Below are 15,067 nucleotides of genomic sequence, written 5' to 3' on the forward strand. Positions count from 1 at the left end.
CCCCAGTCTGTCGGCAGGGTAGAGGGATAAGCCAACGCAAAAGATTTAGCCTCGTTGAGTTTAAAACCCGAGAAGGTCCCAAACGTTGCTATTAGACGTAAGAGCGGAGGCAAAGACGAACGAGGGTTAGTGATAAAAAGCAACAAGTCGTCCGCAAATGCCACTGATTTAAGAATCCCGGGGTCCATCCGAATACCGCGAATCTCCGGAGCATCACCGATCGTATGTAACAAAGGCTCCAGATGTAACAGGAAGAGGAGAGGGGAGAGGGGGCAACCCTGGCGCGTACCGCGACTCACGGCAAACACCTCCGACTGGGAACCATTGGCCACTATACGAGCCCTTGGGTCAGTATATAGCAGGTGTAACGCCTGCAGGAAGAAACCGTCAAAGCCCATACTTTGTAATACATAAAATAGGTATCCCCACTCCACCCTATCGAACGCTTTTTCAGCGTCAAAACTGATTGCAAGATATGGGATGGACAATTGCTGGCTCATGGACATGGCAGCCAAAATTTTTCGAATGTTAGACAAGGCGTACCGTTTGCGGACAAAGCCAGCCTGGTGATCACCAACTAAATAGGGTAAACAGGTCGCCAATCTCTCCGCCAGGATCTTTGCCAATAATTTATGGTCATAATTGAGTAAAGATATGGGACGGTAGGACTCGGATTGTAAGGGGTCCTTTCCTGGTTTCGGTATTAAAATAATGTGTGCCATATTATCATGAACGGGAAAGGAACCCCGGGTTACTAAGTCTGTGAATGCCAGTGCTAAGGGCGTAGACACCGATTCCTTCAGCAATTTGAAAAATTCCGAGGTAAAGCCATCGGGTCCTGGCGCTTTAAAAGCCTTAGATCCATGAATGGCAGCCGATACTTCAGTCGAGGAGATTGGGGCGTTTAGCCTATCTCTATCTGCGAGGGTCAACTGTGGGAGTGATAACCCTTCACAGAACTGCTGACATGCTGCGTGATTCCACCCCTCAGACGCGTAAAGCGTGGAGTAATAAGTCTTAAAGGTTGATAAAATAGAGGGGGTGTCGTGCACCACCAACCCTGGGGAGGTACGTAAGGCTGGGATATGACGGCTAGTCCGAGAGGACTTAAGAAGGTTGGACATCAATTTACCTGCCTTATTACTAAATTGGTACAATTTAAATTGGTAATATTGATAACTTTTCTTTGCCCTTTGGTGCAGCAGAGCATTGAGAGCGTGTTGCTTAGCCAGATAGGCCGTCCGAGCAGACGCCGACCTAGACTGAATCAAGTGAACTCGGGCTTTCCGAGTCTGAGAACTCAGTGCAAGGATGCGACGATCTAGGATTTTCCGGCGTTGGGCTGTGTATGAGATAATTTCGCCACGCATGACCACTTTAGCGGTGTTCCAAAATAAAATAGGTTGAGACGCGTGGGCTTGGTTATTAACCACAAATTCCGACCACTTGTGCGTGAGAAATTCCTTGAACTTCTCGTCTTGTGCCAAGTAGTAGGGGTAACGCCAATGCCGTGGCGAAGTGGGTGGGGCCAGAAATCGCACCTCCACCCACACCGGGGCATGGTCGGATACAACTATGCTCTCAATGCCCGCCGCTAAAACCCGATGGAAGGCATGTGTACTCACAAGGAAGTAATCAAGTCTAGCAAATGAGGCATGTGCCCTAGAAAGATGTGTGAAGTCGCGTTCCATAGGGTGAAGCATCCTCCACACATCAAGCAACTGTAACTGGGATTCCAGCAAATTTGGCCCCCGCCCCGCGCCCGCATCCCATCCACGGCTCTGCGAAGCATCCAATTGGGAGTCGCGGACAGTATTAAAATCTCCCCCTACAATTAACATATCAGACAGATAAGGCAACAAGTGAGTGAACAGTGTACGAAAGAAGCGGGGATCATACACATTGGGTGCGTAGACATTGCAAAAAACCACGACCTGGTGAAACAGTTCAGTGACCAAAATAAGGTATCGCCCCAGCGGATCCCGGATTTCCTTACAGATTTTAATCGGGAGCTGTTTGTGAAAAAGGATAGCCACCCCCGCTGACTTAGAGGAAGCGGAAGCGTACCGGACCTCTCCTACCCAGGCCCTACTGAGCTTCACATGTTCGGTATCTGTAAGGTGGGTCTCTTGTAAGAAAGCCACCGTCGCCGACTGCCGTTTTAACAGGGACAGAACTTTTGTGCGCTTAATAGGCGAGTGAAGACCGCATACGTTCCATGATATCAACTTCGTAGCATTACTCATGACACAGAGCTAAAGCAGGACGAACCTCTTGGTATAGTGAGAGAAACTGGGAGCAGGCCTGCCCAGCCCAGGCCTCCCCATTCTGATAGGTATCCCCCAAGGCAGAGAATAAAAAAGCATCTACCTGTGTTCCCCCCTCTACTACACCAGACTGTATGGCCTCTATCCCTACACGAAATCCCCATGATACATCCCTGTCCCCCCCGTCCCCCACGAACCAATCCCCCTTCCCCCCGAACCCTATCCCTGTCCCCCCCCTACCCTTCCCAACCCCCCTCCCTACTGCCAACACTAGCAGTGCCCAAAACGTTCCCCCTCCCTGTTCCTCCAACCCGGCCTTCATATAGAAGGCAATGAGATCCGTCAAGACGTGACCAGGTCCACCCCAAGGTAAAGTAACATCCAAACGTACAATGGCAGTAACGAACAGGAAAAGTTACATTACAGCAACCAGACACTGGCGCCCCGGCGCATGCCCTACAGGAACTCTCAAAAATTAAGTTAATATGGGGAGCCACATGGAATGGCATGTCTCTGGAAACAAAGGTAAATGAGAAAAGAAATGAAAAGAAAAGAAAAAAAAAAAACACAAAGGCTATGAGCCCAGCCGTGGTGGAAACAAAATACCCGCACTAGGGCAAAGTGGACACATGGGCCAAGGGAAGCACGCAGAGTAGTAGGGTGTATCAGAGTCTGATAGCCCACTATCCGCAGAGGAAAAACAAAATGCAGGAAGGCAGGGAAAAGGAAAGGAAAAATAAAAAAAAATAAACCCTTGACTGCAGGGTGTCCACTAGACAGCCATACTGGCAATGTATCTAAAGTGGAAGAAAAAAAACAAAAAGCAAACCAGCTCAAGGTTCATGTGTCCCTCTCCAAGGGAAAGAAATACCATACGGCTAGGAACTGTCAGTCCAGAGCTTAAAAAAACATTATGTGCCCCCAGTTCTGCCCCAAAGGCAGTGGTCCTGAGCCGGGAACAACCCTGGCGTGCCAAAAAAAAAAACCCATGAACACATTGGAGTCCAACTCCGACCAATCAGCCAGTAACCCCGGGAGAAAGGGGTATGAATAAAATTAATAATAAAAAAAAAAGTTTCCGATGTCGACCACGGACTGGCTCAGCTGCGCCCCTGAAGCCTAGTAAGAAAACCACATGGGCCACGTGGAGCCCTCTCAGGAGATGGTATCGACGAACCGCTGGGCTTGATCCGGAGACTCGAACGTGTGGGGGACATCAGCGTGCCACACCCGAAGGCGGGCCGGGTACAGGAGTGAGAACTTAACCCCACGATTATGAAGGTGAGTGCACAGTGGGGAAAATCGCCGCCGAGCCTCCGAGACCGCAGAGGAGAAGTCCTGGAAGATCCGAATAACCTGGCCCTGATATGTTAGGGCGGCTTTGCTGCGGGAAGCCCGCCAGATCTCGGCTTTGTGCGCCGAGTTCAAAATCTTGGCGATGATAAGGCGGGGGCGCCCCTGATTTGCCGGCCTAGATCCCAAACGGTGGGCCCTCTCCACCACCAATTTCCCACCGAGCTGGGGCAGCTCCAGGGCCTCCGGGAGCCAGGTTTCAAGCAGGGAGCACAAGGTTTTCTCAGCGATATCCTCCGAGAAGCCCATGAATCTTAAATTGTCTCTACGGGCTCTGTTTTCGAGGTCCTCCACTTTCTGGGAGAGCGCTGCGATTAATTTTACTTGGGCCTCTACCTTGCCCGACACCGCTGCCACGTCATCCTCCACCCCCGAGACGCGGGATTCTATCTGATCCAAACGGGGTTGCAGGGCAGCAATGGAGTCCCGGACCTCCCCCAACTCCTCATGGAGCTGAGACCATTTTTCATCCAGCGCTTCCTTAATGGCAGCTTTGATGTCCGTGAGAGTTAAAGTCGGTGGGGGATCATGGGTCGACTCACCCGTGCTGACATCCGCCATTTTGGGTTCCGGGCCCGCGGTTTTTCCTTCTCCCTCCTCCCGCTCTTGGAGGTCATGGCAGGCGAGGGCTTACACCAGGTACGGATAGAGGACATGCACTTAAAACCGGGGAGTGCAGAATAAAACTTTAAGAGCAGTTGCCGCGCTACGATGGACCGCGATGCGTGGGGTGGGCCTGGGAGCCGGAGGTCCGCACGTCCTCACAGCTCAGCACATCACGTGATCTCTCCTTGTGTCATTTTAAACAATAAAAATAATTACCGGACCTTTACTTTTTATTTCCGCCGTGAATTGTAATGAGTAGTGTGTCACACATGTGAGCGTGGCCTGTCAGGTGTGTCACGATGGGAAAAAGGTTGAGAACAACTGGTCTAGAACAAGTAAATGTGAATCAGTTATTTACTCTTTCGGATAATAGAAAGACTAGGGGGCGCTCCATGAAGTTAGCATGTAGCACATTTAAAACTAATCGGAGAAAGTTCTTCTTCACTCAACGCACAATTAAACTCTGGAATTTGTTGCCAGAGGACGTGGTTAGCTCAGTTAGCATAGCTGTGTTTAAAAAAGGATTGGATAAGTTCTTGGAGAAGAAGTCCATTACCTGCTATTAAGTTGACTTAGAAAATAGCCACTGCTATTACTAGCAACCGTAGCATGAAATAGACTTGGTTTTTGGATACTTGCCAGGTTCTTATGGCCTGGATTGGCCACTGTTGGAAACAGGATGCCGGGCTTGATGGACCCTTGGTCTGACCCAGTATGGCATGTTCTTAAGTTCTTCTTAAGTCCTCAGAAGCTAGTCACAACCAAGTCAAAACCTATGTCTCACCATCGGATGGATCTTACCTCACTGGTGGTGGAACGGTCAGTTGGGGCCAGTGTATCAGAGTCCTGAAAGAGCAACTGTGTCTCTGTTCCCAGTTCATTAGATGGCATTCCAGAAGCAAGGTGAGGAGCTGTTGTTTCTAGATGGTGCACAACTCTTGATGACTGGGAATGCTCAGGCATCAGGTAAGTTGTCAAGCGCAAGTGGGTTGATGAGATCAGAAGTACCAGTGTTTGGAGGAAGTGAGGGGTTGGAGTTTGGTTAACAGCATCTGGAGGTTAGTTTGTCATATGGCGAACCTCAGGTTAAAACTTGAAGAAGGTCCCCTCAATTCTACAGAGGTGTCTACAACTTAATCTGGGCTGAAGTCCAGAATTCTCTCACCCATGCTTCCTGTTGTCATTCTGGAAAGTATTTACAGGTCATGGTGGCTTTAGAACAATTTTCTCACTGGCAATAGTGAATACTGATATTCATGCAAGGATACAGTCTCAGGAATCCAGTGCATTTTCCCAGCAATTGCAGTATTCTGTTATGAGTACAAATAAACCATATATAATATTAAAATACTATTCATCACAGGTTAGAAAAACTGGAAAACTCAGTCAGAGTTCTCAGTTTGTGTGTACTGAACTTCCCTGTTGTCTCTCTGCTCTCTTCACTGAAACTTTTAAAGACATTTCTTAAATAAGTTCCGCAGGTTCCAGACAATGGAATCCCTCCTATAAGTAAACCTTTATCTTCCTCCCCCTTAGGAAATCTGTGGGGCAGAAGATAATTGGACGTGAAGAAGATGTGTTGGCTGATTTTGACCAATTTTTTTTAAAGAGCTCACTGGGAGACCTATAGGACTACTTTCTTGTATTTTCTCAGGGTTAGGACTCTATATATTTCCAGACTTATCTCAATCAACATAGAAACAGAGGAGGAAATCTTTGTCTAAGCATCAGGAAGCTCACGCTTTGGGGGCAAACCTTACACAAATTCCCTGTAAGTGTATTTTAGTACTGGCTGGTGTTAGTTTTTAATTCCTTGGTAAAAAATATTTCTAGATTCAAAAAAGTCTGAATTTAGTTTACTAGCCATAATGAAGGTTAAGGAGTGATGATGTATATGCAAGTTAGTGTACGTTTGGGATACACCTATATAATTCCTCTTGCCGATTTCTTATAAGCTTCCTTGCTCCTGGTGTTTTCTTTTACCTCCCTCCTAACTATTCTGGTCTTGAGAAGTGTAATTTGTGTATATTTTGTGTTATGTATTATTTTTCCCCTTTGTACACTTTTCTTTATTCCAAGTTGTATTTGAATTGCTTTTGAAAATATAATAAAAGTTCTCCTCCTCCTCCTGCACTCCCCTCTCAACAAAATAAGTAACTTTTTAATCAAAAATCACAAAATGAGCAAGCACAGGCAGCACCAATTCAAATCAAGCAGACCATGGTGCAATCCCCAAGGGAAAATCAAATCTAATTTAAATTATCATAAAAAAGTGTATATGATGCAATACAATCTTCTTTAAACCTGTAAATTAAATATTCTTTGTGCTACATGTACACATTTAAAGGTGTTTCACAATACAAGGACACAAAAACATACAGAAAACACAAATGCTAATAGTGGGCAGACATCCATACTGAGCACTATTATTTGACAATGCTCTAACTCTTGCACATAAAAGTCTCAAGTGACTTATCTAGCCACCAACCCCAATTTAAAGCAGTACAACTACCAACATTGTTTTATTAAAGGCAGATTCAGTAAAAGTCATGGGCGAGCGCCGCTCTCCCGGCATGCGCGATTCAGTATTTAAATGAGGGCCCACGGTAAAAAGAGGCGCTAGGGACTCTAGCCCGTCCCTAGCACCTCTTTTTTGACAGGAGCGGCGGCTGTCAGCGGGTTTGACAGCCGACGCTCAATTTTGCTGGCATCAGTTCTCAAACCCGCTGACAGCCACGGGTTCAGAAACCGGCATAATTGAGCATCCGGTTTTCAACCCGCGAGCCGATTTAAAATTTTTTTTTTTAATATATTTTACTTTTGGGACCTCCGACTTAATATCACCATGATATTAAGTTGGAGAGTGTACAGAAAAGCAGTTTTTACTGCTTTTCTGTACACTTTCCTGGTGCTGGCAGAAATTAACGCCAGCCTTTGGGTTGGCGCTAATTTCTGAAAGTAAAATGTGCGGCTTGGTTGCCCATTTTACTTAGTGAATCGTGCGGGAATAACTAATAGGGCCATAGACATGTATTTGCATGTTGCAGGCGCTATTAGTTTTGGTGGGGGGGGGGGGGGGGGGGGTTGGACGCGCGTTTTCGACCCCTTACTGAATAAGGGGTAAAGCTAGCGCGTCAAAAACGTGTGTCCAAACGCGGGTTAACAGTGCACTCCACCGGAGCGCACTGTACTGTATCGGCCCCTTAGTAGGATATATGTAATTATTTTCCCTTATGTCTGAATGTTCAGTCCTCAGAAGAAATTTCTTTTTTCAAAGAACTGAATGGCCATCCTGTGTTTAAAATTATGGATACAGCATAAACAGTTGAAGAGTGACTTTGTGGGAAATAAATGGAAAAAGATTATATATAATAAAAGCAGTTTCTGCTGCCATTTTGCAAAATCATCTTGAATGAGGCCCTAAGTTAGTTAATGGATGAGAGGGCCAAAAAATGAGTTTGTTTTGGGGATGTTACTTTCAGTAGCAGATAATTTTTCAGCATAGCTTTTCCACACCATGCTTGTAATGATTTTTATACTATAGTCATATATTTGGTTAAAAAAAAGATGTGAATTTCCAAACAAAGACAAGGAAGAACAAAGTCCAAAACTAAGTTAGTGTGTCAAGAAATGTAAGGATGTCTGTACAAGTAAGTTAAATGTTCTTATACCGCCCCTACAGTGAATCCCTTTTGGCTACTCAGCTTGAACAGAGATTGTTTTTTGAGATAAGAGAGAGGAGGGAAGGGATCCTTTCTAGGTCATGAGAGCAGCTTAGAATACACCATCACCATCGTCCCAATGATATAGCTTATTTTAATCTATGGTCTCTGATTTATTTTTATTTACTGCTCTCTTAGGGGGAGGAAGATAAAAGATATTTTGTTAATGAAGCAAGTTTGCTTACCATAAATGATATTCTCTGTAGCCAGCAGGATAAATTAAGCATTGGACATGGGTGACATCATCCAATGGTGCCAAAGAGATCTTTCTCACTAAACTCATACAGCAGGGGTGCCAACTCCGGTCCTCAAGAGCCACAAAGGTTTTAAGGATATCCATAAATGAATATGCATGAAATAGATTTGCATGCAGTGCTTTCAATGTATGCAAATCTGTCTTGTGCATATTCACTGTGGATATCCTGAAAACTAGGCCTGTTTTTGGCTCTTGAGGACTGGAGCTGGCCATCCTTGTCAAAGAGCTTTTGCTCTGAGCATATACAGGAATTCTCATGTGGGTGTTGCCTCATGAGCCTCTCCTCAGTCAACTTTAGAGCTACATGGAGAACTCTCCAGGGAGGTGGGTGGGTATTTAGTATGGCTAATTCATCCTATGGAGAACATCATTTACAGTAAGCAAATTTGCTTTCTCTGTCAACAAGCAGGAGTGAATTAGCCATGACCCATGGGGAGTCCCGAGTTGATGGCTGCAGTGGAAAAATTAATGAATATGTAACCTAAACCCCACCATGGAGAGTAGACTTCTGGATGAACAGGCTATATAAAACTGCTTGCCCAAATTTACTGTTTCTCTTTGAAAGATTGTCCAGACAATAATGGGATGTGAAGGTGTATACTGAGGACCAAGTTGCAGCTTTGCAGAGGTCTTCAATCGGTACTACTCTAAGATGAGCCACGATAAAGTCTATGATCTGGATGCCTGTTAGGGCATAACATCCAATACAGTCTGCTAGCCAAATGGACATTTACCTACTGCTATGCCCAGTCCGTTAGGATTGTAAGAAAACTTACCGAAAGTCCCTGGTGGTCCAGCTGGGTCCCACGAGCAATCTCCCTCGCTCGGGCCATTGGCTCCCACTAATCAAAATGGCACCAATGGCCCTTTGCCCTTATTTATTTATTTATTTATTAACTTTTATCTACCGACATTCGTGAAGCACATCATGCCGGTTTACAATGAACTCAGGTGGGAGATACAGTATAACAAAATGACAATAAAACAGTATGAAAAAACTAACGCAAGAGCAAAAACAAACCCAAAACCAAATACAACAAAATAAACAATAAATGGAACCAAGGAATAGAGATTTGAGGGGGGTAGGGGGGGGGGAGAAAGGGAAGGGGTAGGAGGTGGGTGGGAAAGGGGGATAAGGGGGGAAGGGGGGAGAGGTATAGATTACAGAGGTAAAAGGGAGGGAATAAAGCGGAAAAGAGGAATGCTATGTACAGATGCCTAATGTACAGGAAACATTTGATTAAATAGGAATAAGGAACAATTGAAACAGGAGGTAATTACTGGGAAGGGTTTCTTCAAGGGTAAGTAGGGGGTGTGGAGGGCAAGAGAAAAGGGGAAAAAAAAGGGGGGGGTAGGGAGGTGGCTGGGTGTCGAGGATAAAGGGAGGTGGCCAGGGGAGGAGGGGAGGGGATCAGGCGGGCTGAGAGAGAGGGTGAAAGGCCGGGCGGGGGGGACCTGGGGGGGGGCGCAGGGTGTCAGGTCGTGCAGAGGGGGGGCTAAGGTGCGGAGATATTAAGTTTGGTTTGTGTCAGGGGGTATTGGTATTTGGTTTGTGTCAGGGGTATTTGGTTTGTGTCAGGGGTTTGTGACAGGGGGTATTGGTACCATTGGTCGGCCCCTGTCACATGGTAGGAGCAATGGATGGCCCACACCATTTTTTAAGATGGTGCCAGCCATCCATTGCTCCTACCATGTGACAGGGGCCGGCGAATGGCACAGATAGCCCCTGTCACACGCTAAGGGCAAAGGGCCATCGGTGCCATTTTGATTACTGGCATCCGATGGCCAGAGAGCGGGAGATCGCTCCCAGGACCCCCGCTGGACCACTAGGAACTTTTGGAAAGTTTTTTTTTTTTGGGGGGGGGGTTTGTAATTAATTAAATTTGAAGGGTTGGGGATGGGTTTCGGGTTTCGGGTTTCGTTCTGGGCCAGCCAAAATAAAATAGGCCCAAACCACGGGAAAACAAAATTTCCCACGGCAGGCTGAATCACACCTCTAATTTAGTATGCCATAAGCCTTTCATGAACTTGGATACCAATGGATAAGTAGAGATTGGCCTACCCTTTATTAGAAAATGGTAAGCTGCTATGATACAGAGATGTACTCTTACTGATGAGCTACTGCAACCTGAGGAAGAAAGACAGAGTAAGTACTTAAGTAGCTTTTTTGATCTGCATGTAAATGGGTCCAAGAAAGTCTGTTAACACCAGTTTTTATTTAAATCTGTAAGCTCTTCTAGTAGATGACTTTCTGGCAGACAATATTATATCCTGATTCCTCAATGCTATCAGGTTGAGGGAGGGAAGATTCAGATATAGACATTCTTCTTCGAGTGAATAATGATGGATCTACCCCAAAAGGGATTGGAGAGGTACTGAACAACTGTACAAGGTTTGTAAACCAAACTCATCTGGGCAATGCTGGGGCAATAAGAATCAGATGGTCCAATCCTTGTGTACTTTTTGCACTACATTGGCTATCAGAGGAATCAGTGGAAAAGCATACCTAAGATCTGTATTTCAACTGAGCAGAAATGCATCCTGAGTGGATCTGAGTTCATCAAGAAGAATGGAGCAAGATATTTCCACTTTTCTATTTTCTTATTACAGGGAATATAATAATAAAAATAGTCACTTCTAACTTTGTATATAAAAATTTAGATTTATTCCAATTATGAAAATTTTAAAAATTATCTGTTTTGGACATCAGATAATATACTGTTAAACTTTATTAATAGATTATTATTAATTAGTTTACATAATATATACTGTAAAAGTAGATTCTCTCTTAACATTGTCTAAGGATCTATAATGGCAAAATTGAGGTAATGTAGTGCAATTCTAAATTTCTGTCTTTCATCTCTGCATTGTCACTTACACTGAATCATTCTGATTCGCTAATTCAGAAGCTTCAGGAATGTAAGGTGGGAGACTGAATATGCAGAAATATCTTCTTCCTTCCATCTTCTCTTTGTATCTGATGATGCAAATTTAACAGTGCTTTTTATAATTCTTAGATGCCTAGAGTAAACAGTTGAGAATGTGTTTCTTTCTGATTGGACATATGTTCAAATTCTCTCTCTTGAAAGAACTTCATATACCATCTTAGTTGAATGGTCAGGTTATATGATGTTGGTCATATACAGTCATGGCTATTTTGTAGTACTTAGCAACAAAATGTCCATCTGTAGTATTTTTACCACAGTCACTGTCGCTGCATTTTCTTCTGACTGACGGCTGCATATTGCATGCTATTTAGATCCGCAGTTCTTTTCAATCTCCAGCATACCACCTTCCATTATATTCTTTTTGAACAAATGCAGAAACTTCAATCACATCTTCAGCCTTTTTTGTAATTAAACAATCATTTTCAGTATATGCAGTGTTAATGCAGCAAACACAAGAAACAATTACCCCTTCATCACTCTACATTCTGACGTGAAAAGGTTGATTGCTGGAAGTCCCCAGAGACTGAATAGCTTGTTGGCAGTTGATTGTTGCAGGGACCATTCATGCCGGTGAAATACTGGAAATCCCTGGAAGGCAGGCTGCATGCTGGACAGCTTGATGTTTGCAGGCTCATTCCTATATCTTTATCCCCTCTTGGCAGAGTCCATGACCCCTTGCTACCTTGGTTTGGTCACACAGAACCTGGGTACCTGGTTATTAGTTTGAATGAGACTGCACTTCCCCTGGAGGCGATGCATGAAAGTTGTCAAAATATCTGATTGCTCACAGTTCTAGGAGGTTAATATGAAATTGTCTTTTTATCAACAACCAAGTCCCTTGAATTCAGAAGGGGCCTGTGTGGGCTCCCCATCCTTTTGGGGAGGCATCTGTCACTACTGCTACTTGGTGAGGAAGCCAATGAAGTGGTACTCCTTCTTGAAGGATGAAGGGCCGAGGCCACCAGTGAAGTTCCTGTTTCTTTTAACTTTCTATTTATGGACATTTTTATAACATACAAAGAATCACCTTTGCATAGAAATACATGGACAGAAATTCAAGCAAATCATGAACTTCAAATAGAAAATGATAAAAGGAAACAAAATATTTAAATGGCATAAGCTTCATATAACAGCAAAAAGGAAAGAAAAAGGAGGTTACAATCAAAGGGAAAAATCAAGAAAAAGAAAAGAAAGCATTAACTTGGCATGCAGTCAAGCTTAATTATTAATTCCGCTGATATTAAAGTGATGCTGGAGAACATGTTAAAGGAGTTTGGACTCCAAAAAGGCTTTATGTTGTGCAGGAGCAAAAAAAATCATTACTATATTTAATGACACATTTACATGGATACCTAAGAGAAAAAGAGCAACCTAAGGGGCGGATTTTCAGAGCCCTGCTCGCGTAAATCCGCCCAAAACCGGGCGGATTTACGCGAGCAGGGCCCTGCGCGCCGGGAAGCCTATTTTACATAGGCCTCCCGGCGCGCGCAGAGCCCCGGGACTCGCGTAAGTCCCGGGGTTCCCCGAGGGGGGCGTGTCAGGGGCGGGCCCGGTCGTCGCGGCGTTTCGGGGGCGTGTCGGCAGCGTTTTGGGGGCGGGTACGGGGGCGTGGCTACGGCCCGGGACGGTCCGGGGGCGTGGCCGCGCCCTCCGTACCCGCCCCCAGGTCGCGGCCCGGCGCGCAGGAGGCCCGCTCGCGCGCGGGGATTTACGCCTCCCTCTGGGAGGCGTAAATCCCCCGACAAAGGTAAGGGGGGGTTTTAGACAGGGCCGGGTGGGGGGGTTAGGTAGGGGAAGGTGAGGGGAGGGCAAAGGAAAGTTCCCTCCGAGGCCGCTCCGATTTCGGAGCGGCCTTGGAGGGAACGGGGGTAGGCTGCGCGGCTCGGCGCGCGCCGGCTATACAAAATCCATAGCCTTGCGCGCGCCGATCCAGGTTTTTAGCAGATACGCGCGGCTCCGCGCGTATCTACTAAAATCCAGCGTACTTTTGTTTGCGCCTGGAGCGCAAACAAAAGTAGGCTATTCGCGCGCCTTTTAAAATCCGCCCCTAAGGAAATAGCCTCTTGTCTTAGTGTTAGAAAAGCTCTTCTTCTTTCTTGTGTTACACGTGCTACATCTGGAAACATGCGAACTGACCATAAAATAAGGATGCAAAATTTTGAAAGTAATTATGCATAACTGAACTTAGGTCCTGCAAAGTAAGAAAGGTAACCAACAGTGTGGCACAATCAAAAATATCAGAAGAGTTCAAGGAAATCAATCAAATTTGGAAAACCAGAAGCTACATTAGTATTAAGATTCTGAGAAGAAACAGAAGAAAGACAAGATTTTACTTGTAGGCGGAAAACTATCAGGTGGGAATTTCAAGACCTCAAGAAAGTATTTTTTAAGAGTAGGATCAAGTAATTCCCAATAACCTTAGGGAAGTTTAAGAAACGCAGATTCAATGCTAAGTCTGATTTTCCAATAATTCAATCTTTCTGGACAATACACTCTGTTCTTTAACAAAAGTAGAGTGAAAACTTTCAATATTCTAAATCTTCATCTCCATCTGAGAAATCTTCTGAGAAAAAATAAACTGTTGATTGTATGAATTACCCATCTGATCTAATCGAGAAGGAAGAGAGTCCATTTGGAGAAACAGGCATTTAAGGAGGATCTAAAACTCACCATAAGACCCCAAAGGGATTACAGGGTCATAAGAGCTGGGTGACTAAACACTACAGGACAGCCAATTGAAGAAGGAAAGTCCTGTACTGAACTGGAGAGAGTACCACCGTAGTTATTGCCACCTCAGCTGAACTGGAACAATCAACGAGAGTCGAACTAGCTCCAATGACTCTCCCTGATCAGTTCCAGGCTTCAGGGCTGAACCCTGTCGAATCGGCTCCAAAATCCCCTGGGCCCCCTCTGAGATAGTTGCACCAATAGCATCATCATCGGGCATGGCCACACCGGTAGGAGAAGAGAGCTGCTGAGCCGGTAGAAGCCGCTGATCCAGTGGATTTAAGGACACCTCCACTGTGGATACCCACCATGCTCCCTCACTATGAGCAGCATTAGAGTCCTCAGCTCCTTCAAATAAAGTTAACTGGATGGCAAAAGAGGTGAGTAGCTGCTGGCTCAAAGTGAAAAAGGCTTCAGGGGGATAGACCTTCCCTTCCTCTTAGAAGGCATTCGGACAAGAAGGAACAGCATAACGGCAATAAGAAATCAAAGGTAAAGCAGAGCAGCCAACCTCTCCCTCTAGAATGCTGCCATCTTACCCCCCCCCCCCCCCCCCCGGTCTGTGAAGTTCCTGTTTCATTTCCTGTGAAACATCCACTGAGGTCATCAAGGGTTGAGTTAATTGGTTCCATTGGGAGTGGAAGTACCACTGTAGAAGTAGCATAGGAAGGCACTGCCACTGCCATGTATCCCAGAACAATTAGAATCTCCCTGGCTGTTGTCTGATCTGGATTCAGCAATCGATATAGAGGGGTGTTTTCCTACTCTGATGGGAGAAATGCTCTCTCTAGCAGGGAATCTATCCAGACTCCTATGAATTTTAGGACAACAAAAGGGACAAATGCCAAAGTCTTTTCCAATTCTTTATTGTGGTGGAGACGTGTTAAAACAAATGCCCGACTCAGGCCGAGTTTCACCGCTCTTAAAACGGCTGCCTCAGGGGCTATGAATAAATCATAAAAACATAATAAATACATAATAAAATTTGAGAAACATCAACATAACATTAAAATGGTGACATACAAATAAATAGTGACATAAATAAAACAGAACATACAACATCAAACAGTCATTAGGATTGAAATTTACCTATTTATATATAAAATATTTCAAAACCATTGTTGCTAAAATTGGGATTGCCTACCTTTGTGTTTCTTGGGTCCTATGAATTTTAGTCATCTAGGTAAG

The sequence above is a fragment of the Rhinatrema bivittatum genome, chromosome 2 (assembly GCF_901001135.1).
Source record: "Rhinatrema bivittatum chromosome 2, aRhiBiv1.1, whole genome shotgun sequence".
Lineage (NCBI taxonomy): Eukaryota > Metazoa > Chordata > Amphibia > Gymnophiona > Rhinatrematidae > Rhinatrema > Rhinatrema bivittatum.